The 24,809-nt window shown below is 49.6% G+C and overlaps 1 protein-coding gene across 2 annotated transcripts in view; it reads left to right on the top strand.

Annotated features, from left to right (window-relative positions):
* Positions 1-257: 257 nt before the first annotated feature.
* The window catches only part of CERS4 (ceramide synthase 4), a 40,643-nt gene continuing 16,091 nt past the window's right edge, over positions 258-24,809 (top strand). Inside the window, exon 1 of one of the 2 annotated variants that reach the window (XM_081231669.1) lies at positions 258-522. The gene's annotated coding sequence lies outside the window, so the exon portion shown is untranslated. The remainder of the gene's footprint in view (positions 523-24,809) is intronic. The other variant, XM_081231668.1, reaches the window with a different exon arrangement.

Here is a 24,809-nt window from a genome sequence, read left to right as displayed (position 1 = left end):
TGCGCGGTTGGATCAGAGCCGCGCCAGAAGAGGGGACCCGGGAGGGGGCTGGGGAGGACTTGCAGTGAACGGAAGAGAAACCGGGGCTGACTGAGTGCTCAGCGGATGGTGCTAGGTTCAAAGGCAAGAGATAAAGCACAGACAAGAAACCTGCGGCTGGATTCCTCCAAGGCGCGCCTCGGGGGAGGGGGGAGGCGGGGCTGGAGGCGGGGCCTGTGGTGCAGGGAGGGGGTCCAGGAAGCGGCCTAGTCGCACGGAAGGGGCCGAGCTCCGCTAGGACCCCGCGCCCCGCTGGGCTCAACCGGTCCCCGCCCAGGCCCCGCCCTCCAGGCCCCGCCCCCGATCCCGCCCCGCGCTCCCCTAAAGCCTGCTTCCCCGCCCCCGGCCGAGGCGGTGCCCGGAGCAGAGTCCGGCTGCGTGGTGCGGGCAATACGCGTCTCCTTCTCCTCTGCATCTGCGCCAGGCGCGCTCTCTCCCGCCCCGCCGCCGGCCCCCGGTGCGCCCGGCCGCCTGAGCCCCCAGGTAAGCGAACCCCCCGCGCCCCGAACGCGGACCGGAACGCCGCTCTCGCGGAGAGCTCCGGCCCCGCCTCCAAGGCCATGGCGCCCGCGGCGGCCCCCAGACGCATGCAGTCCCCCATCAACTCGCCCGGGACGGCCTCTCGGGGCTTCCCATCTGGTCCCAGGCCGCCTCCCCAGTAGAGCCCAGCTCCCCCGAGGGCCCGGGCGCCGCGAGCGCCCGAGGACGCGGCTGCGTAACGGTCGGGCCGGAGTGGGGACGAGCCTAGCACGGTGACGCGGGGGAATCCGGATGCGTGAACGCGAGGACGGCGACGGGGGGTGTCGGTCCGTCACCAGAGAATCCATACCTAAGGGGTGCCACCGACGTGCCAGGTCTGGGGATGCAGCCGGGGCCCTGGCCTCGGAGCCCGCAGCCCGGCCGCGTGGACGGCTGGGACCCGCGGAAACAGACACAGATCATTCCAGCCATGCTAAGTGCGGGGAAGACAACACATCTGGGAGATGGGTTAGGGTCGGGGAGGCATTCTCGGAGAAGGTGTCATCCGGGCCTGAGGGGACCAGCCAGAGAGGAGTTTTTAGGCCCAGAAAACAGCAAAAGATTCTGAGGCAGGGCCCAGACTGGTGTGTTTGCTGAGCGGAAGAGGCCAGCGTGGCTGAAGTGCAGTGAGCTGGGGATCCGAGGTGAGAAGAGGTTGGCCCCCGGGCCACGAAGATAACGAGGCGGATGTGGATTCCGTTCTCAAGCCTGTGGTGACCACGTAGGCTTAGAACAAAGTGAGTGACCGGGTCCACTTGTGTCTTAAGAAGAGCCAGCAGCTGCTGTGGCCAAAAGAGACCGGAGGAGACCCTGGAGGAGGCCGCTGGTTTGGACCCGACAGGAAGGGGGGGATGGAAAGTGGGTGAATTTGGGTTCTTTTTGTCAGAAGAACATTGCCTGCATTCCCTGCCTGCTCAGAAGTGGGGCAGGAAGGAAAGTGCACGGAAGAGATTTCTGGCACCGTCAGCTGGGAGTGTGGAAGGATAGGAAAACTGAGGGAGAAACAGATCTGAGGTTGTGAAGCTGTTGTGACTGAGTCCGATTTCCAAAACCTGTGAGATACCACCTGAGGGGGAAGGTGCCTGAGGACCTGACTCTGAACCCAGGCCTAAGTCCAAGGTGACTGAGTGCAAGGGGGCAACCTGGATCTGTTGTTTGGGGCCACCTGAAAAAGAAATTCTGGAGGGTAGGTTTGTCTTTGAAGTCCCCCCACCGCACCCCAAGTCCCTAGCCTCAACTCAGCCCCCTTCCAGAAGGAGCTGCTGTGAATAAACTTGACAGTGGTGGGAGTGCCCGGAGCCTCATTCAGCGCAGCTGGGTCCCTGTAGGCCCAGCCAGGCTGCAGGGAGGAGGCAGTTGGGACCTTCCTTGCCTGCCCTCCCAGCTCACCTACTCCCAGCTGGGAGCCTTGGTCGTTGAATTGGCCTTGGGGCCCCAGAGAAAGTTTTCTGGACTTCAGTTTGCCCATCGATAAAATGGGTCAATAGTACCTGTATCTGGGAGTGTTGTTCTGATCAATGGAAGTCTCGGCTATGAAGTAGGAAAGGGCTTGGCCAATCCCAGGGGCAGCCTTACGCCTCGGGGGATGGAGGAGGGCTGCAGCACCGGTGGGAGTTCTGGGCCCGGTGAGCCTCTATTTCCTGCTCTGAGAAATGGGAGGAAGGTATAAGGGCGTCCACCTCCAGAACCCACAGTCTGCAGACTGAATGAGTTAGGCGTGTAAAGTGTTCAGTTGGCCCAGCGCCTGGTGTGAAGTGGTCACTGGGCACAGGAGCCGCTGCGATGAGTGTAGTCGGCCGTGGGGAGCTGGCTAGGGCTCACTCCTCCCACCACCCCTGGGATGCCCACAGGAAGGCAGGCACCAGGGGGCACACTCCTCTCTTATCTGGGTACCACAGGCTTTCCCTTTCCGGCTGTCTGGAAGCGGCCTCTGACCTTGTCCTGTTAGTTTGAATGTAGTGCTCTCAGGCTAGTGACTTCACCTCCTGGTTCAATTTCTTTACCTATAACATGGGAATAACAGCAGTCATCACCTGAGAGGTGTCCGGCTGGTAATAAGCACCTGGGAAAGCAGAGGGGATGCCCGGGTGGAAGCAGGGGGAGCCCAGAGAAGTGACCTGATTCAGCCTCTGGAAGGGTGGGGGAAGCTTTCTTGTAGGAGGTGACCATCTGCCAGGTTACTAAGGATTTTTAAGAGTTCACGGGCAGAGAGACCAGTGAACAAAGATGTGGAGGGGAAGCACCACAGCGTACATAGGAGGGGCTGCAGGCAGGAGCCAGGAAATCAGCATGGGAGTGGCTGCACTGGTCCAGACCCTGATGAGGCTGGACCAGGTGGAGGTGTGGATGAGAGAAGTGGGTGGATCCTGGATAGACTTGAAGTTGAGGATGGGGTGGGGATGGAGTAGCCACTGATGGGGCAGCAGGTTCAGGTGCAAGTCAGCAGTCTATTTCCCAGCATCTGGAAATTGTGATGCCACTAGACACCCAGGTGGAGACCAGGTGTGTGGGGGGAGCCTAGAGCTTGGGAGACATCCCCACCCTGGTGGGATGGATTGGAGAGAGGGTGGAAGGAAATAACCAGGAGTGGGTGGCAAACCAGAAGCCAAGGGAGCAAGGGCTTCAAAGTGGAAGATGAGGTCAGTCTCAGCCATGTCTCCGAATCCCCTGCTTGAATGATTTCTCCCCATGGCAGGGGTCTTACTCCCTTATTTGGTTGCCGTTCCTTCCCCAATGCCCAAGCCATTCAGACTGGGCTTCTTTTTGCTATCCTTGAATCGGCCCCTCAGACCCAGCCTGGCTCTGACCAGATTGACATAGAGGAGGCCTTTCTCCGTCAGTCTGGCCTTTGTACCTTTGTTAACATGATCCTGTCACACCAGTTCTCCACACTGAACCAGCAGTATCTCATCTCTCTCCCCGCTTCCTCCTAGGCTCCCCAAACCATATTTTGCTTCAGGGCCCCATGACTGTATCCAAGGAGGGGTCAGGCCCCTGCCAGCGAGCCCCTGAAGATCCCCCCCACTACCCTGTGCTCGACCCCAGCTCCCCCCAACCCTGTCATTGATTCACTCAGCACGTACTTCTGAAGCACCTATGCTGGGAGGCACTGGGGACTAGCAGTGAACAAAATGAAGCTTCCCTGCTGCCCACCCCCCCCACCTCATGGATGGAGCCGACGTTCTGGGAGGGGGGCAGCCGGGAGAGGGAAGAAACCTGAAGGATGAGAAGGAGCCAGCCAGCTGGACATCTGGAGGAAGAGCATTTCAGGCAGAGGGACTAGCATGTGCAAATGTCCTGAGGCACGACCCGGCCTGGCATGTTGTAGGTATAGCCGAGAGGCCACTGTGGCTGGAGCAGAGTGAGCCGGGGGAGAGTGGGGAGAGGGGCAGATGAAGAGACTGAGGGTCCTCAGGGCCCCTCAATCCAACAATTGCAGACCCTGGTCGGGCCTTTGCTTGAGGGGTGCAAGGTTGTTGGGCCCCACTGCTGCGCGGTTTGCAGGGGTGTTGCTTTGGAGTGTTGTCGCCTGTGTGGAGTGGTCAGTGCACCCTGAAGGCGGAGGAGGCTGGCAGGAGGAAGGAAGAGAAGGCCAGCCCTTTCCTGGTGGGCAAAGCTTCTCCCCTTCCCCCTGCACGTGGTGGGGGGCTCAGCTGACCTGGGAGGCTCCCTGGGGGGGCTGGAGGGAATGGAAGGAAGTAGCCAGGGAGAGGGTGCTGATGGAGACAGAGAAGGGGGCCAGGGAGGTGGAGGAGGTGCTGAGCCCAGAGCTGGGTGTTGGGGCAGGATGTTCTCAGGGAGGTGACCGGAGATGGTAGGCAGGGGCCTGGCTGGGCCTCAAAGATGAGCAGCAAAAACCAGAGCAGGTGTGTTTTGAGGATGGCCCCTCCACCAGCCTGCTGTCACTCCCTTTCCAGGTGTAGGAGAAAAGACTCAGCATTCCTCCCCATCCCACCCCCCACCCCTGTGGACAAGGACCTGGTCACCTGAGCCTGCTCAACCTTCCCACCCCCACCCCCCAACTCATCCAGGTACGCACCAAACCCCTCCAGTTTCAAAGGCTTCACAGAGGGGATTCGGACACTTGGGTGTCGGCACCTAGATCAGTGGTTCTGTTGAGCCCAGACACTGTGGCCAGGACCATTCCCCAACCCCCTCCAAATTGGGGATGGGTGCACCTAAGGGCACCTCCCTTTGGCCCTGGCTCAGCACTTTTTTTCTTCTTAGGCTGCGCTGCCCACGGCATGCGGGATCTTAGTTCCCCAACCAGGGATCAAACCCGTGCCCCCTGCTTTGGGAGCGCGGAGTCTTAACCACTGGACCGCCAGGGAAGTCCTCTTGGCTCAGCTTTGACCGTGATCCTGGCAGGAGTGATGGGGCCACAGCTGGATCAAGGCTAACCTATCGGGAGATGGCAGCGGACAAGGGCAGTGACAGGAGGGGAGAGCAAGCAGGACAAGCTCTGGAAATGTCAGCCTCTGGGTGTCATTTCTCCGTCTGAGCTGTTGGCTAGGGCAGGTCTAAATATAAGGTTGTCACCTCCCTCCCCTCACCTCTCTTCACTCCCCGCTCAGTTCCAGCCCCAGGGGCCTCGTCTTCTATGCCTTGAATCAACTAGGCTTGGTCCTGCCTCAGGGCCTTTGCACAGGCTGTTCCCGCTTGTTAGAATGCTCTATCCCCACGGCCTCCTCCCTCATCTCTTTTTTTTTTTTAATAAATTATTTATTTTTGGTTACTTGGGTCTTCGTTGCTGCGCGCAGGCTTTCTCTAGTTGCGGCGAGTGGGGCCTACTCTTTGTTGCCGTGCGTGGGCTTCTCCTTGCGGTGGCTTCTCTTGTTGTGGAGCACGGGCTCTAAGCACACGGGCTTCAGTAGCTGTGGCACATGGGCTCAGTAGTTGTGGCTCGCGAGCTTAGTTGCTCCGCGGCATGTGGGATCTTCCTGGACCAGGGCTCGAACCCATGTCCACTGCATGGGCAGGCAGATTCTTAACCACTGCACCACCAGGCAAGTCCCTGGGCCGCAGATTTTAAGGCAGTTCTTGGAGGAGGTGTCAGGCTGTCCTGAGATGTCTGCTTCCTCTAACTTTGTTCTTCTCACTGGCAAAGTAGTGACTGTGAATTCTGAAACGGTCACCTTTTTTACACAACCAAATTCATGTGACTCCAGACACATGTTGCAGTTTATGGAATAGGATGCCTTTATTTGACCTCAGAGCCTGTATGAAGAGCCCAGGGAGCAAACCTGAGTTGTGGGTCCTAGCTTCGGTGAAGTTGACTCTGAGGGTTAAGGATTTTCAGGATCTTTTCCAGGGGTACAGCATGAAAGTCTCGGTGCTTGAGTTGATAAAATTAGGCAGATGCTTGTGGTGACTTCTGCTAGCCAAATAGGCTGCAGGTGCTTGCCTGTTTCAACCTATGACAGCATTCAGCCAGGACTCTGAGATGAACCAACTGAAATTTTGGAATTCGCTGAAAAGTCATGCCTTCGGACCTTGGGAAGTCTAAAAAGGACACGAGACGGCTTCCCTGGTGGCACAGTGGTGACCAGTGCAGGGGACATGGGTTCGAGCCCTGGTCCGGGAAGATCCCACATGCCGCGGAGCAACTAAGCCCATGCGCCACAGCTACTGAGCCTGCACTCTAGAGCCCACGAGCCACAACTACAGAGCCTGTGAGCCACGACTACTGAAGCCCACACGCCTAGAGCCTGTGCTCCGCAACAAGAGAAGCCACCGCAATGAGAAGCCCGCGCACCACAACAAAGAGCAGCACTCGTTCGCTGCAGCTAGAGAAAGCCTGCGCGCAGCAACGAAGACCCAATGCAGCCAAAAACAAATAAATAAAATAAATAAATTTATTTAAAAAATAAAAAGGGCATGAGGCATTTGCATACAAGCCTTGCTCATATATTACCTAGAGACTGGTCACAGAATATTTAGAAACCATCACTGCAGCCATGGCTTTCATTCAGAGTAGTTCTTTACAGAGAAACAGAGGCTAGCTGTCTCTCTCTGATTACTGAAATATTCTCTGATCACTCCCCTTTGTAAATGTTACCAGCATTTGTTTGTATTTTGCCTAGACATTCTCCATTGCCTTGCCCATGCTGATTTAACTTGGCTCCTCTGAGGAGGTAATTTTTGAGCTTGAGGCCTGAGTTGGAGCTGGTGGTGGACACCCACAGGAAGTGGAATTTGTTGATTGCCTCCCCTCCAGATCCCTCTCTCCACTGGGGAGACAGACACATCCCTGGGCAGTTACAATGCAGAATAACCTGGGCCAAACAGAGGGACCACAGGCTCTCCGACCCAGCCTGGCAGTCCTGGAAGACTTCCTGGAAGCAGTGACAGGCAAGCTGCTTACTTGAAAGGTTAGGGGAAGGTGAATAGTGATCCAGGTGGAGGAAATAGCCTAGACAAAAGCTATTGCATTGGGAGTTCCCTGCCGGTCCGGTGGTTGGGACTCCACACTTTCACTCCTGAGGGCCTGGGTTCGATCCCTGGTCGGGGAACTTCAATCCTGCAAGCCGAGCAGCATGGCCAAAAAAAAAAAAAAATTAGGCATCTGGGTACTGCATTACAGCGATGTTTCTGAGATATGAACAGACCCTGGGAATCAGGCCATGGACACTAGGCTGAGAACCGGGGAGTCTGGTAGCTGCAGGAGGTCAGCAGGGTAGAGGGGGCGTGGGCAGGGCCAGATCACAAAGACCTTGGTGATGAGTGCCAGGCGCAGAGGGAAGGGTGCCCCCCAATGCGGGCCCCCTCTCCAGGGTGGAGGAGGGACAGGCTTGTAGAGTGAGCCTCTGTGGGGTTGCTGAGAGAGGGATGGATGGGAAAGAGGAAGTGCTTAGTCCCCAGTTACACAAACCCCCGGTTCTTTTTTTTTTTTTTACACCCCTGGTTCTTAAAGGGCCCACGGACAGACTCCCCCTGGGGACCCTTCCCTGCGCCACCCCTGATGAGCCATCTCACACATGCCCTGCTTGGCTCCCTGCCCTACCTAGGTGGGCAGGCAGGCACTGGGGTGATAACTCCTTCAGTGAAGGCGCTGCTAGCCTGAGGCCACCCCCCAGGAGCAGATCCTCCCAGCCTGGCTTACTCTGAAGTTCACAGTTAGCCTCTGTCCTCTGGAACCCTGACAGGTCTGCAGGCCCTTGTTCAGCTGCATGTCAAGTCAGGGGGTACTGGGGCTCCCGACTCTTGAGCCCACGCCCTCTCCCCATCCATCTTCACCCCTCTTCCTTCTCAAATGATGCCTTCTCCGAGTCCCCCATGCAGAATTTGCCCAAAAAGAAGATCTTCTGGTCCTGTCCCACCCCTGGGCTGTGTGTCCCCAAATTCCTGCCCAAGCCAGTAGTTCCCAGATCAGGCTGCCCACCCCAACATGCTCTAGCCCCACCCCCTGAAGACACCCCTACCCAGCCATGCTTCCCAGCCCCCATCACCTCCCAGACGCCAGCCACTAGGGACTTCTTGGGGCAGAACTTTGCTAATCTGAAATCCCAAGTACAGCCCACGTGCCGGGGTTGTTCACAGGAGAATCACCCCCTTTTGGGGACATCGAGGCCCAAGGCTCCCATTACTGCCCCTGTGTCTTTAAGGCTCAGGTGACAGGCACTTGTCAACTTTCCCTTGAACAAGGAGGGCTCAGACCTGGGCTGGTAGGCTCTCCAGAGTTCAGTACCAGCCAGGACCGAATGTCATCTTATTTTCCTCGTGTTTGCTTTATGGCCACTGTCTGCACATGATGCTGAGAAGCTGGCTTTCTCTTTCTCTTTTTTTTTTTTCCATTATAGTTTATTGCAAGATATTGAATATAGTTTCCTGTGTTATACAGTAGGTCTTTGTTGTTTATATATAGTAGTTTGTATCTGCTAAGTTCAAACTCCTAATTTATACCTCCCCCCACCTCTTCCCCCTTTGGTAACTAAATTTGTTTTCTATGTGTGTGTCTGTTTCTGTTTTGTAAATAAGTTCATCTGTATCATTTTTTTTAGATTCCACACATAAGTGATATAAAATATTTGTCTTTGACTTACTTCACTTAGTGTGATAACCTAAGGGCCATCCATGTTGCTGCAAATGGCAATGTTTCATTCTTTTTTATGGCTGAGTAATATTCCATTGTATATACGCAAGGCATCTTCTTTATCCATTCATCTGTCGATGGACACTTAGGTTGCTTCCATGTCTTGGCTCTTGTGAATAGTGCTGCTATGAACATAGGGGTGCATGTATCTTTTTTTTTTTTTTTTTTTTGCAGTATGCGGGCCCCTGACCGTTGTGGCCTCTCCCGCCGCGGAGCACAGGCTCCGGATGCGCAGGCTCAGCAGCCACCGCTCACGGGCCCAGCTGCTCTGCGGCATATGGGATCTTCCCGGACCTGGGAAGAACCCAGGGCATGAACCCGCATCTCCTGCATCAGCAGGTGGACTCCCAACCACTGCGCCACCAGGGAAGCCCATCTTTTTGAATTATAGTTTTGTCCAGATATATGCCCAGGAGTGGGATTGCTGGATCATATGGCAACTCTATTTTTAGTTTTTTGAGGAACCTCCCTACCTGTTCTCCATAGTGGCTGCACCAATTCACATTCCCACCAACAGTGTAGGAGGGTTCCCTTTTCTCCACGCCCTCTCTAACGCTGGCTTTCTCTTTCGGAGAAGGAGATGTGGATGGAGGGAGGCAGCCTGGGCAAAACCCGGAGGCAGAGAGACCAGGGCAGAGGTGGCCACAGTGATTGAGATGAGAGACGGGGCCTCGTCAGTGGGAATTGAGCAGAGAAGGGACTCGCTTGATTGTTATGGGGGAGATGGATGCAATTGTGGGACCTGGTGAGTAGCTGAGTATCCAGGGTGATGGGGGTGGTGAGGTGGGATTGGGATGACTCCAGATTCCTGTCCCCAAAGACTGGGTGCATGGTGGAATCTTAGCCAAGAAGCATGCTCAGGGTGGAGGATAACTTGAGTGTGATATATCTGGGCGAAGCGTAGCTAGGCAGTGTTGGGTTAGCCGGTTTGGCATGGGGGAGAAACCTGGCAACTGCAGGAATCTGGAAAACCAAAGCACAGGCACACTGATTGTGGCTTCCGGGTGGGTGAGATTTCCCAGGGAGAAAAGCTGGTACGCGAGGATGCAGGACTGGCATCATTTAGGGCCAAAGGAGAAGAAAAACAGCTTGAATTAGGTTAGGCAGGATGCCACGGTTGTTAGGAGAGACAGACAGGGGGGCAGATATACTACTAGGAGGTCAGGAATCCATGGACAGAGAATTGACCACTGGGATTGGCCTGGGCCAGGGGGCGGTCACCGGTGACCCAGGCAAAGTCCAAAGTAGTGAAGCAGAGATGGGGAGAAGCACAGTCATAAAGGCAGCAGGTCCTGTTTTCCAAGAATGCGTAGGCTGCCGCTGCTGGACTTAGGTTCCTTGAGCCTGTGTCCATCTAGAACGCTAGGTGGTATTGAGCTAAGTTCATGTGCAGCCTGGCCATTTACCAACTGTGTGACCCTGGGATGATAAGTCAGTTCATCCGTGCCATGGGGGCAGTAACTGCATCTCCCTTGGAGTGCAGGGAGGTGGGCGCTTGGGGCAGTTGGCATGGGGCCTTCCTGGAGCTAGCGTCTTTGGCAATACCTGGGCTGGTACCAACACCGGTGTGTTGAGCAATCGCTGCTATGGGTGTGAACAAGGCCTGCTGTCCCAGGAAGCAGTTTGGCTTTTGCTCCTACTTCATTCTACCTGAAACCACCTCCATGAATGCTGTCATCTAGGGGCAGCAGAGGGGCCCAGCAGCCAGCTGGTGGGAGAAGTAGGGCAGGTGTTAGACCAGTTTGGGCAGAGGTGGGATGCCATCAGAGTATAGCCTGCAGCCCACAGTTCCCTCCATCCTGGAAGGTGGGTAGCAGCAGCATCTTGGGGGCTGACCTTGACTGGGAATTAGTTTCATAAATGGTGAGCCGGGAATGGGGGGCTGCTTGCCAGCCAGAAGTGCCCCCTCTGAGCCCCTGTTTCCTCTCATCAACCACCCCTTCATTGGAAACCTTTTCTTTTTTCTTGTACAAATATAGTTTTCTATTTAAAAAGTCACCCTTGGGCTTCCCTGGTGGCACAGTGGTTAAGAATCCTCCTGCCAATGCAGGGGACACGGGTTCGAGCCCTGGTCCGGGAAGATCACACATGCCGCGGAGCAACTAAGCCCGTGCGGCACAACTACTGAGCCTACGTTCGAGAGCCCGCGAGCCACAACCACTGAGCCCGTGTGCCACAACCACTGAAGCCCGCGCGCCTAGAGCCCATACTCCGCAACAAGAGAAGCCACCGCAATGAGAAGCCCACGCACCGCAACGAAGAGTAGGCCCTGCTTGCCACAACTAGAGAAAGCCCGAGCGCAGCAACAAAGACCCAACGCAAAAAAAAAAAAAAAAGTCGCCCTTAATATATCCACACACTGGAATGTTATTCAGCCTTAAAAAGGAAGGAGATTCTGACACCTGCTACACCATGGATGAGCCATGAGGATATGATGCTCGGTGAGGTAAACCAGACACAGAAGGGAAATACTGTTTGATTCCACTCATAGGAGGTCCCTAGAGGAGTCAAGTCTGTAGAGACAGAAAGTAGGATGATGGGAGCTAGGGGCTGGGAGAGGGGGAAGCGGGGTTAGTGTTTAATGGGGTCAGAGTTTCAGTTTTGCCAGATGAAGAGCGTTCTGGAGATGGATGGTGGGGTTGGTTGCCCAACAATGACTATACCTAATGCCACGGAACTGTACACTTAAAAAAGGTTAGGATGGTAAATTTTTATGTTACGTGTATTTTACAATTTTTAAAAAAATTCGTCACCCTGAAACATACTTCTTGTAAAAATCAGAGCATCACAAAACAAGCTCACCAGCACTGCCCTCCCTCACCCTCCTGATAGAATAACTCTACTGAGTGTGGACCATATCCTCAGAGCACACCAATTACATGTTGGATCTTTTGATATTGTCCCAAGGTCACTGAGACTCTGTGCATTTTTTTAAATTGTGATAAAATACACATAGCCTAAACATTTACCATTTTTAACTGCATGACTCAGTAGCATTAAGTACGTTCACAACCTTGTGCAGCCACCACTGTCCATTTCCAGATACACATTTTTATTTAATCTTTATTTTTTTCTTCTCTCTTCTTCTGATCGTTATTTTCTATTATCTCTCTCCAAACTAGTTAGCTCTGTCTTCTACAATCCCCAATCAGCTATCAACCCCACAGTGGGAAAAATTTTTTTTTGCTTTTTCTCTGGATAAATAACGCTTTCTTCTTTTTTTTCCCTTGCACCATGTGTATTGCATTTTATTTATTTATTTTTTAAGGTATAGTTGATGTACAATATTGTATATTTAAGGTGTACAACGTAGTGATTCACAATTTTTAAAGGTTATACTCCATTTATTCTTTTTTTTTTTTTGCGGTACGCGGGCCTCTCACTGCTGTGGCCTCTCCCATTGCGGAGCACAGGCTCCGGACGCGCAGGCTCAGCGGCCATGGCTCACGGGCCCAGCTGCTCCGCGGCATATGGGATCCTCCTGGACCGGGGCACGAACCTGTATCCCCTGCATCGGCAGGCGGACTCTCAACCACCGCGCCACCAGGGAGGCCCTCCATTTCTTCTTATTATAAAATATTGGCTATGTTCCCTGTGTTGTACAATACATCCTTGTAGCTTATTTATTTTATATATAGTAGTTTGTACCTATTAATCCCCTACCCCTGTCTTGCCCCTCTCCCCTTCCCTCTTCCCACTGGTAACCACTAGTTTGTTCTCTGTATCTGTGAGTTTGTTTCTTTGGTGTTATATTCACTAGCTTATTTTGTTTTTTAGATTTCACATATAAGTGATATCATACAGCATTTGTCTTTGTCTGACTTACTTCACTAAGCATAATACCCTCCAAGTCCATCCATGTTGTTGTAAATGGCAAAATTTCATTCTTTTTCATGGCTGAGTCCACAGTGAATTTTTTACTTCAAATACTGTATTTTTCAGTTTTAGAATCCCTATTTGGTGCATTTTTATAATTTCTGCTTCCCTGCTGAGGTTTCTTTTTTTTTTGCTTTATAACAAATTTAATCAGTTATACATATACATATGTTCCCACATCCCCTCCCTTTTGCGTCTCCCTCCCACCCTCCCTATCCCACCCCTCCAGGCGGTCACAAAGCACCGAGCTGATCTCCCTGTGCTATGCGGCTGCCTCCCGCTAGCTATCTATTTTACGTTCGGTAGTGTATATATGTCCATGCCGTTCTTTCACTTTGTCACAGCTTACCCTTCCCCCTCCCCATATCCTCAAGTCCATTCTCTAGTAGGTCTGTGTCTTTATTCCTGTCTTACCCCTATGTTCTTCATGACATTTTTTTTCTTAAATTCCATATATATGTGTCAGCATACAGTATTTGTCTTTCTCTTTCTGACTTACTTCACTCTGTATGACAGGCTCTAGGTCCATCCACCTCATTACAAATAGCTCAATTTCGTTTCTTTTTATGGCTGAGTAATATTCCATTGTATATATGTGCCACATCTTCTTTACCCATTCATCCGATGATGGACACTTAGGTTGTTTCCATCTCCGGGCTATTGTAAATAGGGCTGCTATGAACATTTTGGTACACGTCTCTTTTTGAATTATGGTTTTCTCAGGGTATATGCCCAGTAGTGGGATTGCTGGGTCATATGGTAGTTCTATTTGTAGTTTTTTAAGGAACCTCCACACCGTTCTCCATAGTGGCTGTACCAATTCACATTCCCACCAGCAGTGCAAGAGTGTTCCCTTTTTTCCACACCCTCTCCAGCATTTATTGTTTCTAGATTTTTTGATGATGGCCATTCTGACTGGTGTGAGATGATATCTCATTGTAGTTTTGATTTGCATTTCTCTAATGAGTAAAGATGTTGAGCATCCTTTCATGTGTTTGTTGGCAGTCTGTATATCTTCTGTGGAGAAATGTCTATTTAGGTCTTCTGCCCATTTTTGGATTGGGTTGTTTGTTTTTTTGTTATTGAGCTGCATGAGCTGCTTATAAATTTTGGAGATTAATCCTTTGTCAGTTGCTTCATTGGCAAATATTTTCTCCCATTCTGAGGGTTGTCTTTTGGTCTTGTTTATGGTTTCCTTTGCTGTGCAAAAGCTTTTAAGTTTCATTAGGTCCCATGTGTTTATTTTTGTCTTTATTTCCATTTCTCTAGGAGGTGGGTCAAAAAGGATCTTGCTGTGATTTATGTCATAGAGTGTTCTGCCTATGTTTTCCTCTAAGAGTTTGATAGTGTCTGGCCTTACATTTAGGCCTTTAATCCATTTTGAGCCTATTTTTGTGTATGGTGTTAGGGAGTGATCTAATCTCATACTTTTACATGTCCCTGTCCAGTTTTCCCAGCACCACGTATTGAAGAGACTGTCCTTTCTCCACTGTGCATTCCTGCCTCCTTTATCAAAGGTAAGGTGACCATATGTCCGTGGGTTTATCTCTGGGCTTTCTATCCTGTTCCATTGATCTATCTTTCTGTTTTTGTGCCAGTACCATACTGTCTTGATTACTGTAGCTTTGTAGTATAGTCTGAAGTCAGGGAGCCTGATTCCTCCAGCTCCATTTTTCATTCTCAAGATTGCTTTGGCTATTCGGGGTCTTTTGTGTTTCCATACAAATTGTGAAATTTTTTGTTCTAGTTCTGTGAAAAATGCCAGTGGTAGTTTGATAGGGATTGCATTGAATCTGTAGATTGCTTTGGGTAGTAGAGTCATTTTCACAATGTTGATTCTTCCAATCCAAGAACATGGTATGTCTCTCCATCTATTTGTATCATCTTTAATTTCTTTCATCAGTGTCTTATAATTTTCTGCATACAGGTCTTTTGTCTCCTTAGGTAGGTTTATTCCTAGATATATTATTCTTTTTGTTGCAATGGTAAATGGGAGTGTTTCCTTGATTTCACTTTCAGATTTTTCATCATTAGTATATAGGAATGCCAGAGATTTCTGTGCATTAATTTTGTATCCTGCAACTTTACCAAATTCATTGATTAGCTCTAGTAGTTTTCTGGTAGCATCTTTAGGATTCTCTATGTATAGTATCATGTCATCTGCAAACAGTGACAGCTTTACTTCTTCTTTTCCGATTTGGATTCCTTTTATTTCCTTTTCTTCTCTGATTGCTGTGGCTAAAACTTCCAAAACTATGTTGAATAAGAGTGGTGAGAGTGGGCAACCTTGTCTTGTTCCTGATCTGGAACAATGGAAATGGTTTCAGTTTTTCACCATTGAGGACGATGCTGGCTGTGGATTTGTCATATATGGCCTTTATTATGTTGAGGAAAGTTCCCTCTATGCCTACTTTCTGCAGGGTTTTTATCATAAATGGGTGTTGAATTTTGTCGAAAGCTTTCTCTCCATCTATTGAGATGATCATATGGTTTTTCGCCTTCAATTTGTTAATATGGTGTATCACGTTGATTGATTTGCGTATATTGAAGAATCCTTGCATTCCTGGAATAAACCCCACTTGATCATGGTGTATGATGCTTTTAATGTGCTGTTGGATTCTGTTTGCTAGTATTTTGTTGAGGATTTTTGCATCTATGTTCATCAGTGATATTGGCCTGTAGTTTTCTTTCTTTGTGACATCCTTGTCTGGTTTTGATATCAAGGTGATGGTGGCCTCGTAGAATGAGTTTGGGAGTGTTCCTCCTTCTGCTATATTTTGGAAGAGTTTGAGAAGGATAGGTGTTAGCTCTTCTCTAAATGCTTGATAGAATTCGCCTGTGAAGCCATCTGGTCCTGGGCTTTTGTTTGTGGGAAGATTTTTTATCACAGTTTCAATTTCAGTGCTTGTGATTGGTCTGTTCATATTTTCTATTTCTTCCTGATTCAGTCTTGGCAGGTTGTGTATTTCTAAGAATTTGTCCATTTCTTCCAGGTTGTCCATTTTATTGACATAGAGTTGCTTGTAGTAATCTCTCATGATCTTTTGTATTTCTGCAGTGTCAGTTGTTACTTCTCCTTTTTCATTTCTAATTCTACTGATTTGAGTCTTCTCCCTTTTTTTCTTGATGAGTCTGGCTAATGGTTTATCAATTTTGTTTATCTTCTCAAAGAACCAGCTTTTAGTTTTATTGATCTTTGCTGTCATTTCCTTCATTTCTTTTTCATTTATTTCTGATCTGATTTTTATGATTTCTTTCCTTCTGCTAACTTTGGGATGTTTTTGTTCTTCTTTCTCTAATTGCTTTAGGTGCAGGGTTAGGTTGTTTATTCGAGATGTTTCCTGTTTCTTAAGGTGGGATTGTATTGCTATAAACTTCCCTCTTAGAACTGCTTTTGCTGCATCCCATAGGTTTTGGGTCGTCGTGTCTCCATTGTCATTTGTTTCTAGGTATTTTTAAATTTCCTCTTTGATTTCTTCAGTGATCACTTCGTTATTAAGTAGTGTATTGTTTAGCCTCCATGTGTTTGTATTTTTTACAGCTCTTTTCCTGTAATTGATATCTAGTCTCATAACATTGTGGTCGGAAAAGATACCTGATACAATTTCAATTTTCTTAAATTTACCAAGGCTTGATTTGTGACCCAAGATATGATCTATCCTGGAGAATGTTCCATGAGCACTTGAGAAAAATGTGTATTCTGTTGTTTTTGGATGGAATGTCCTATAAATATCAATTAAGTCCATCTTGTTTAATGTATCATTTAAAGCTTGTGTTTCCTTATTTATTTTCATTTTGGATGATCTGTCCATTGGTGAAAATGGGGTGTTAAAGTCCCCTACTATGATTGTGTTACTGTCGATTTCTCCTTTTATGGCTGTTAGTATTTGCCTTATGTATTGAGGTGCTCCTATGTTTGGTGCATAAATATTTACAATTGTTATATCTTCTTCTTGGATCGATCCCTTGATCATTATGTAGTGTCCTTCTTTGTCTCTTCTAGTAGTCTTTATTTTAAAGTCTATTTTGTCTGATATGAGAATTGCTACTCCAGCTTTCTTTTGGTTTCCATTTGCATGGAATATCTTTTTCCATCCCCTTACTTTCAGTCTGTATGTGTCTCTAGGTCTGAAGTGGGTCTCTTGTAGACAGCATATATATGGGTCTTGTTTTTGTATCCATTCAGCCAATCTGTGTCTTTTGGTGGGAGCATTTAGTCCATTTACATTTAAGGTAATTATCGATATGTATGTTCCTATTCCCATTTTCTTAATTGTTTTGGGTTAGTTATTATAGGTCTTTTCCTTCTGTTGTGTTTCTTGCCTAGAGACGTTCCTTTAGCATTTGTTGTAAAGCTGGTTTGGTGGTGCTGAACTCTCTCAGCTTTTGCTTGTCTGTAAACGTTTTAATTTCTCCATCAAATCTGAATGAGATCCTTGCTGGGTAGAGTAATCTTGGTTGCAGGTTTTTCTCCTTCATCACTTTAATTATGTCCTGCCACTCCCTTCTGGCTTGTAGAGTTTCTGCTGAGAGATCAGCTGTTATCCTGGTGGGGATTCCCTTGTGTGTTATTTGTTGTTTTTGCCTTGCTGCTTTTAATATGATTTCTTTGTGTTTAATTTTTGACAGTTTGATGAATATGTGTCTTGGCGTATTTCTCCTTGGATTTATTCTGTATGGGACTCTCTGTGCCTCCTGGACTTGATTAACTATTTCCTTTCCCATATTAGGGAAGTTTTCAACTATAATCTCTTCAAATATTTTCTCAGTCCCTTTCTTTTTCTCTTCTTCTTCTGGAACCCCTATAATTTGAATGTTGGTGCGTTTAATGTTGTCCCAGAGGTCTCTGAGACTGTCCTCTGTTCTTTTCATTCTTTTTTCTTTATTTTGCTCTGCAGCAGTTATTTCCACTATTTTATCTTCCACCTCACTTATTCGTTCTTCTGCCTCAGTTATTCTGCTATTGATCCCATCTAGAGTATTTTTTATTTCATTTATTGTGTTTTTAATCGATGCTTGATTCATCTTTAGTTCTTCTAGGTCCTTGTTAACTGTTTCTTGCATTTTGTCTATTCTATTTCCAAGATTTTGGATCTTGGAAATAGAATCTTGGATCATCTTTACTATCATTATTCTGAATTCTTTTTCAGGTAGACTGCCTATTACCTCTTCATTTGTTAGGTCTGGTGGGTTTTTATCTTGCTCCTTCTCCTGCTGTGTGTTTTTCTGTCTTCTCATTTTGCTTATGTTACTGTGTTTGTGGTCTCCTTTTTGCAGGCTGCAGGTTCGTAGTTCCCTTTGTTTTTGGTGTCTGTCCCCAGTGGCTAAGGTTGGTTTAGTGGGTTGTGTAGGCTTCCTGGTGGAGGGGACTAGTGCCTGTGTTCTGGTGGATGAGGCTGGGTCTTGTCTTTCTGGTGGGCAGGTCCACGTCTGGTGGTGTGTTTTGGGGTGTCTGCGGACTTTTTATGATTTTAGGCCACCTCTCTGCTAATGGGTGGTGTTGTGTTCCTGTCTTGCTAGTTGTTTGGCATAGGGTGTCCAGCACTGTAGCTTGCTGGTCGTTGAGTGAAGCTGGGTGCTGGTGTTGAGATGGAGATCTCTGGAAGATTTTCGCCGTTTGATATTATGTGGAGCTGGGAGGTCTCTTGTGGACCAGTGTCCTGAAGTTGGCTCTCCCACCTCAGAGGCACAGCACTGACTCCTGGCTCCTCAATTTGGGATGATTTGTTATCTATTCATGTATTCCACAGATGCAGGGTACATCAAGTTGATTGTGGAGCTTTAATCCGCTGCTTCTGAGGCTGCTGGGAGAGGTTTCCCTTTCTCTTCTTTGTTCTCACAGCTCCTGGGTCTCAGCTTTGGATTTGGCCCCGCCTCTGCGTGTAGGTCGCCGGAGGGCATCTGTTCTCTGAGGTTTCTTATTTGTTCATTCATTAGGAGGTACTTTTTCTTCACATCCCTGAGTATATTTATAATAGCTGCTTCAAAGTCCTTATCTGCTCATTCCAACATCTGGGTCACCTCAAGGTCAGTCCCCATTAATCTCCTTCTTTCTTGAGTGTGGGTCATGTTTTCCTGTTTCTTCACATGTCAAGTAATTTTGGATTGGATTGTATGCTGGACGTTGTGAAAGATAAATTGTAGGCACTCTGGATTCTGTTGTGGTCTTCTGAAGAACATTGATTCTTTTTTTTTTTTTTCATAGGCAATTAAACTGTGTGGACTCAAGTTCCAAAGTCTGTTTTCCTGTAGGGAGAGGCAGGTGTTATCTTTTCTTTTAGCTTTAGCCGGGTTGGTTGGAGTCTGCCTTGCACATGGTTTAAGGGTCAGCAAGAGACTTGCACAGCATTTTTGGATAGAATTTGGACTCTTTTTTTTTTTTGGCTTTTTCCTTTCCTGCATGTTCTACTCCATTGTTGAACTGTTGTGGTCTCTTTGGGCTCTGTCTTCTCATTTTTCAATCTAGTTTCTATTTCTGGTAAATAACAGTGAAAAATGGGAAACTCGTCCCGTGCTGTTCCCTTATTGCAGGTATAGACTCCCCTCCAACTTCTACCTATCTTTGGTCACTCTCTAGAGCAGTACTGCCCAGTAGAATTTTCTGCAGTGATGGAAATGTTCCATATCGACACCAGTATGTGCCCAATATGGTAGCCACAAGCCACATGTGACTATTGAGTGTAGAAATGTTGCTGATACAACTGAAGAACAGAATTTTAAATTGTATTTAATTTTAATTAATTCAAATTTAAATGGCCACATGTGGCTAATGGATAGCATATAGGACATGGCAACACCAGAGCTTTCAGGTAGTTTTTTAGTATGTAGTCCAGAGTTTATCATTGTTATCTGCGAAGGCCGGTCTGATGCAGCTAACTCCGCTATTACCAAAGACAGAACTCTTTTGGTGGTTTTTCATTAGTATCTGTCTGCATTTTGCTTTCATTTTTTTCCACTCAGTGATCCTCCCAAGTCCGTGAGCATAGAGCTTTTCCTCCTCCCCTCGTCCCAATTTGATATTTTCTTAATTGAAAAAAATTTTTAATTGTGGTAAAACACATATAACAAAAAGTTTATCATCTGGACCATTTTTAAGTGCACAGTTCAGTATTGTTAAGTATAGTCACATTGTGGTGTAACCAATCTCCACAACTTTTTCATATTCCCCAAAGAGAAACTCTGTCCCCATTAAACACTTAACTCCCCACCCCCTCCCCCAGCCTCTGGCACCCATCATTCTACTTCCTGTCTCTACAAATTTGACTCCTCTAGGGACCCCCTATAAGTGGAATCAGACAGTATCTGTCTTTTTTTTTTTTTTTTTTTTCGGTATGTGGGCCTCTCACTGTCGTGGCCTCTCCCATTGCGGAGCACAGGCTCTGGACGTGCAGGCTCAACGGCCATGGCTCACGGGCCCAGCCGCTCCGCGGCATGTGGGATCTTCCCGGACCGGGGCACGAACCCGTGTCCCCTGCATTGGCAGGCGGACTCTCAACCACTGCGCCACCAGGGAAGCCCTATCTGTCTTTTTGAGACTGGTTTATTTCACTGAGCATCGTGTCCTCCAGATTTATCTGTATCGTATCTTCTCCTTCTTTTGAACGCTTATGTAATTCATAGTATGGAATCCTGAGGTTTCTGTTCCCCAGCATTGGACATCCAGGTTGCTTCCAGTTCTCACTGGAAGGGAGAGAGGGAGGACCTCCAGAGGGACATAAGGAAATATGGGGGAGTGATGGATATATATGTTCATTATCTTGACTGAGGTGATGATTTCCACCAGTAGATACATATGTCAAATGCATTGAATCACACACTTTAGACACACATGGTTTTTGCATGTCGTTCAATAAAGTCGCGTTGTTTTTGTTTTCGTTTTTGTTTTCAACTGTAATAGCCCAAGCTCCCCTTACACTCCCATCTGTATGCTTTATCCCTCCCAGTCCCCGTGCAGGTAACCTATCAGATCCTGCTGCTTCACCCCGGTTTGCCTCTGGGGCTGGGCCTGCTCATTTCCCTCCTCAAACTTCCAGAGACCTGCTTCCCTCTCTTCCCTCAGTCCTTCTTGAGACCTCCCTGACCGAATCCCCAACACACACCCACACTAGGTGATGCTGGGGACCCCAGAGATCTCTTCCTGGTCTGACCCTCCCTGTCTGGTAGTGGGAGAGACTCAGTTCTCTAAGCTCCCTGGGGCCAGCCAGGGCTAAACAGAAGCTTTGAAGAAAGACCTAGGGTGGGGTGGGGGCAGGGCTAGGGAGGGGGCTCTGCTTCCTTAGGGTGGGAAGGGTAGAAAAGGCCTCTTAAGGAGGGAATTGAATCTGACCCAGGTCTTAACTGGCCCAGTGAAGGGGGTGTGGGCACTTCCGGCAAAAGGCACCACCTATGTAAAGGCCTGGACTGCTGGGGGATGCTCTTGGGAATCCTAGCACCTGGGTGTGGGATAGTGCAGGAGTTATAGGAGGGAGGGAGCAGATTCCAGGAGACTGGGGACCCCACTGTCAGCCCCCAGGCAGCTGCAAAGCAACCCTCATGGCCCCACTGTTGGTTGCTTTATTGGGGGGCGGTAGGGGGCTGCATCACCAAGGGGTGGCGGTGCAGGCTGTGGTGAGGAGGGGTGGCCAATGGGCTGCAGATTCTGGGGGACATGGCCTGGCTCACCCAGACCCCTTAGTCTGCCTGGGGCAGGGTTGGGGGGTGGTATAGATGTTAAGAAAGCAAAATTCAATCGTGTGAGCTTCTGGGGCCCTGAAAAGGCTCTGGGACAGCTTAGGGGTGGTGGTGGTGTAAGATTTTGTTCCTTGGGAAACCTTGATAGGCAGAGACAGGCCTGTGAGCCCTGAGCTCACTGGTGGGCAGAGCAACTCCCTCCCCACCGTGGAGAACTTCTAGCCCTGACTCACTCCCTTGTTGGCTGCATGCAGCTGCTTCTTGCTTTGAGCCTCTGGCTTCCCAGTTCTGAAACAAGGAGGCAGTGGACTTACACCATGGGGATCAAGCTAACCTTGCCCAATAAAGCAGGTGGTTTCTTTTTCTAGAAAGTTTGACCACCTGAACCAGAGTCCTCCCATCCACCCACCTGTCCATGTGTCTGTTCTACCTGCTTTTTCATCCACTTAGCAAACATTTAGTTGGTACTTAACCATCGTCCTGGGCCCTGAGGGTACAGCAGTGACTAAACAACATTCTTGCCTTCATGAGGCTTATGTCTTGGGATGAGGCAGACAAACAAGTGAATAAGAAAACAGATCAAGTGAGGTGAGGGGGCTGAAGCAACAAAATAAGGTAAGAAGATGGTATAATATGGTGGCTTCTTTGGTAGTGATCTGAGAAGACTTCCTGAGGAGGTAATACTGAACTGAGATGTGAATGATGAGACAGAGGTTGTGTGGGAGGACAGCACATGCAAAGGCCCTGAAGCAGGAATGAGCTTGGCGGGTTGGACATAGCATATGCAAAGGCCCTGGGGCAGGAATGAGCTTGGTGAATTGGAATCCCACCAAGCAGCCATTACAGTAAATTGAGCTAGTGTGGGGGAGGGGGGGATACTAACAGGGCCAGAGTGTGGAGGGCAGGAGTGTGTCTAAATATGAGGGGCTGAGGCAAGGCAGAGCCCTGGACTTGGGGCCCTCCTCAGGGTCCTTGAAGGTGGTTTCTCCTGGACTGGCTGCATCTCTGGTCATTAGCACCCCGCAGGGACCCTGCTCAGAGAGGCCAGAGTGGAGGAGCCAGGGCCCAGTGCAGGGGCGGCTGTGGTTATCTACAAATAACCCCCACTTAGCCCATCATGTGTTCCCTGCCTGGGCCTCCAGCCGAAGGAGTCAGGTGACCCCGGGCAGCAGGCGAGGCTGCAGGGGCCGCATGAGTGTGTATGTGTGTGTCTGTTCTTCCCTGGGTAACCCAGACATCTGGAGTATGAATTGATTTCCTTTTTCACAACCCGGGCAAGTCCTACATTTCCAGCTAGATTTAAAATAAAACCAGTCTTTGTGCACATGTGCTGGGCAGTGCTGGGGCCTTTGGGGGTTCAGGGGAGCGACAGGGATCCTGTGCTCATCCCCCCCCTCCACGTGTCAGCACAAAGCCCTGCTCTCTCTCTCTCTCTCTCTCCCCCAATCCGGGGATATTTTTAGCCACTAAGAAGGATTATCAGAGTCTGGCTCCCAGGTGGCAGGGGCAGGGCTGGGAGTGGGACCAAAGTGCCTTCAAGAAGCAGCTGGGCAGGGAGACCAGGCTGGGGAGAGGGGGCAGGGTGTGGTGAGGAGGATGAAGCCTCAGGCTGGTTAGGCTACACCGGCCACCCAGTTGGCGATTCTCCAAATGACCCCTTAGCAGCCCAGGGTGAGCCAGCGCAGGCTCATTCATTCGCTACCTCTTTAAGGAAAGGCTGCAGAGGCCCTGGGTGGGCGTTGGGGGAGGGGCGGTGGGGTGTGTGTCCAGGAAGAACCACTCAGAACCTGCGCAGACCAGCACCCTCCTTTCCAGACTGCTCCCCATCGCCCCGTCCTCTCTACTGCTAATAGTAACTGTGTTTTACTTAGTGCTCACTCCACCCCAGGCATTATTCCCAATCCCTTCTGTGTGGGGGCAGGGAGCATTGTTATTCCCATTTTACAGATGAGGGAACAGAAACATGAGTGACAAGGTCAATGACAAGGTCAATGGTGGGTAAATTGCAGGAATCAAATCCATTGCAACAGCAGCATGGAGCATTTACAAACTGCTCAGCTTCCTGAGCCCCCACAACGGTTCAGTAAAGCAGAGGATCTGGCTGTACCCATTTTTCAGATGGGGCGGCTGAGGCCCAAGGAGGCAGAGTGTCACAGGGACTGAGCAGAGGAGCCGGGGTCCAAGAGAGGAAAAAACGAAAGTTGGGGAGCAGTGCCTCCCTGACCCCCCTTCCCGCCTGCCCGTCGGGAGGAGGGCATCTGTCAGGGGCAGGCGTGGAAGAGAAGTTTGAACCTTGCTGGCCATGGATGCCTGGTTACAGCCGTACCTGAGCCCCTTCTGTGTGCCAGACACTGCCCACGTGTTCCACATGCAGGCTCACTGGCCTGCTCGACCACAATGCACGGACATGGGTGACTTCTCAAACCTCAGAGTCTCTTCTTTATCAAGAGGGTAAAGGGGGTGGGCAAACAGACAGACACAGGTTAGAGAAAGGGTAGGAGGTCCAAGGCTAAGACCTCTGCAGTTAGGATGTGTCAGTCTGAAGCCCCCTTGGAAGGCTTGCAGGTTTGGAAAGTGCATTTCTGTTTGCCTTTCTGACTTGGGGACCAGAAAGGGCGATGCCTGCTTCAGCTGAGGGGACTGGGGTTTGAGGCTGGTCATGCTTCCTTCCTTTTCCACCCTCCCCCCCACCAAAAAGACTGCCTGGCCACCTTCCAATGTCACAGTGAATGAGGCAGAGCTGGCAGAGGGTGCTTTAACCGGATCTGAAGTAGGGACAATCAGGAGGTGCCTCCGGGAGGACGTGGCAACTGAACAGGGTTTTGAAGGATGCATAAGAGTTTGCCAGACAGACACGAGGGCTGAGCCCTTGCCAGCTTTCCCCACCATTTTATGTCCTCAGCACCCAGCATGGGACAATAAATATTCGATGGGCATTCTAGGCAGAGGACAGCATCTGTAAAGGCTGAGGTGTGTGAAATCATACAGTGTGTGTGATTGTATCAGAGCGTGTCAAACAGTGAATCGTGGGCTTTGAGGCTGGGGACGTGGGCAGAGGCCTGGGGTTACGAGATGCCATCGCTCTTGTGTGTTCTCACTTGTCCCCAAAGCTCATCGTGACATGCTAGCGCCATGGCTGTGGTGGGACCCGATCTTGTGGGGGTAGAACATGTGGCTGGGGGCTTGGAGCCCCGGGTTCTGGCTCCAGCTCTAGCTGGCTGGGGGCCTTCCCAGGATGCCCAGCCCACCTATATCTGCACTGGGCATCTGCACTGCCCACTTATATCTCTAGCTGGCTGGGGGTCTTCAGATGGGTGGGAGGGCCCCTCAGGAGAAGGCTATAGATGCCCTGTGGTGGGTGTGGCTCCTGCTAGGAGGCTGTGGAGAGTGAGGCCAGGAATTCCGCGCTGGGTGTGTGCAGTTATGCCCCAGTGGGTGCATGGGATCAAGCGAAATTTGCCGGTTAGTGAAGTTGGTTTCTTTTTTTTAAAAACCATTTAAAAAAATTGAAATATGGTTAATTTACAATGTTGTGTTAGTTTTAGGCGTACAGCACAGTGATTCAGTTATGTGTGTGTGTGTGTGTGTGTGTGTGTGTGTTTCAGATTCTTTT

This window comes from Mesoplodon bidens (assembly GCF_964165515.1).
Source record: "Mesoplodon bidens genome assembly, chromosome: 4".
NCBI lineage: Eukaryota > Metazoa > Chordata > Mammalia > Artiodactyla > Ziphiidae > Mesoplodon > Mesoplodon bidens.
Note: the sequence above shows the minus strand (reverse complement) of the source record. Positions and strands in the feature narration are given on the sequence as shown.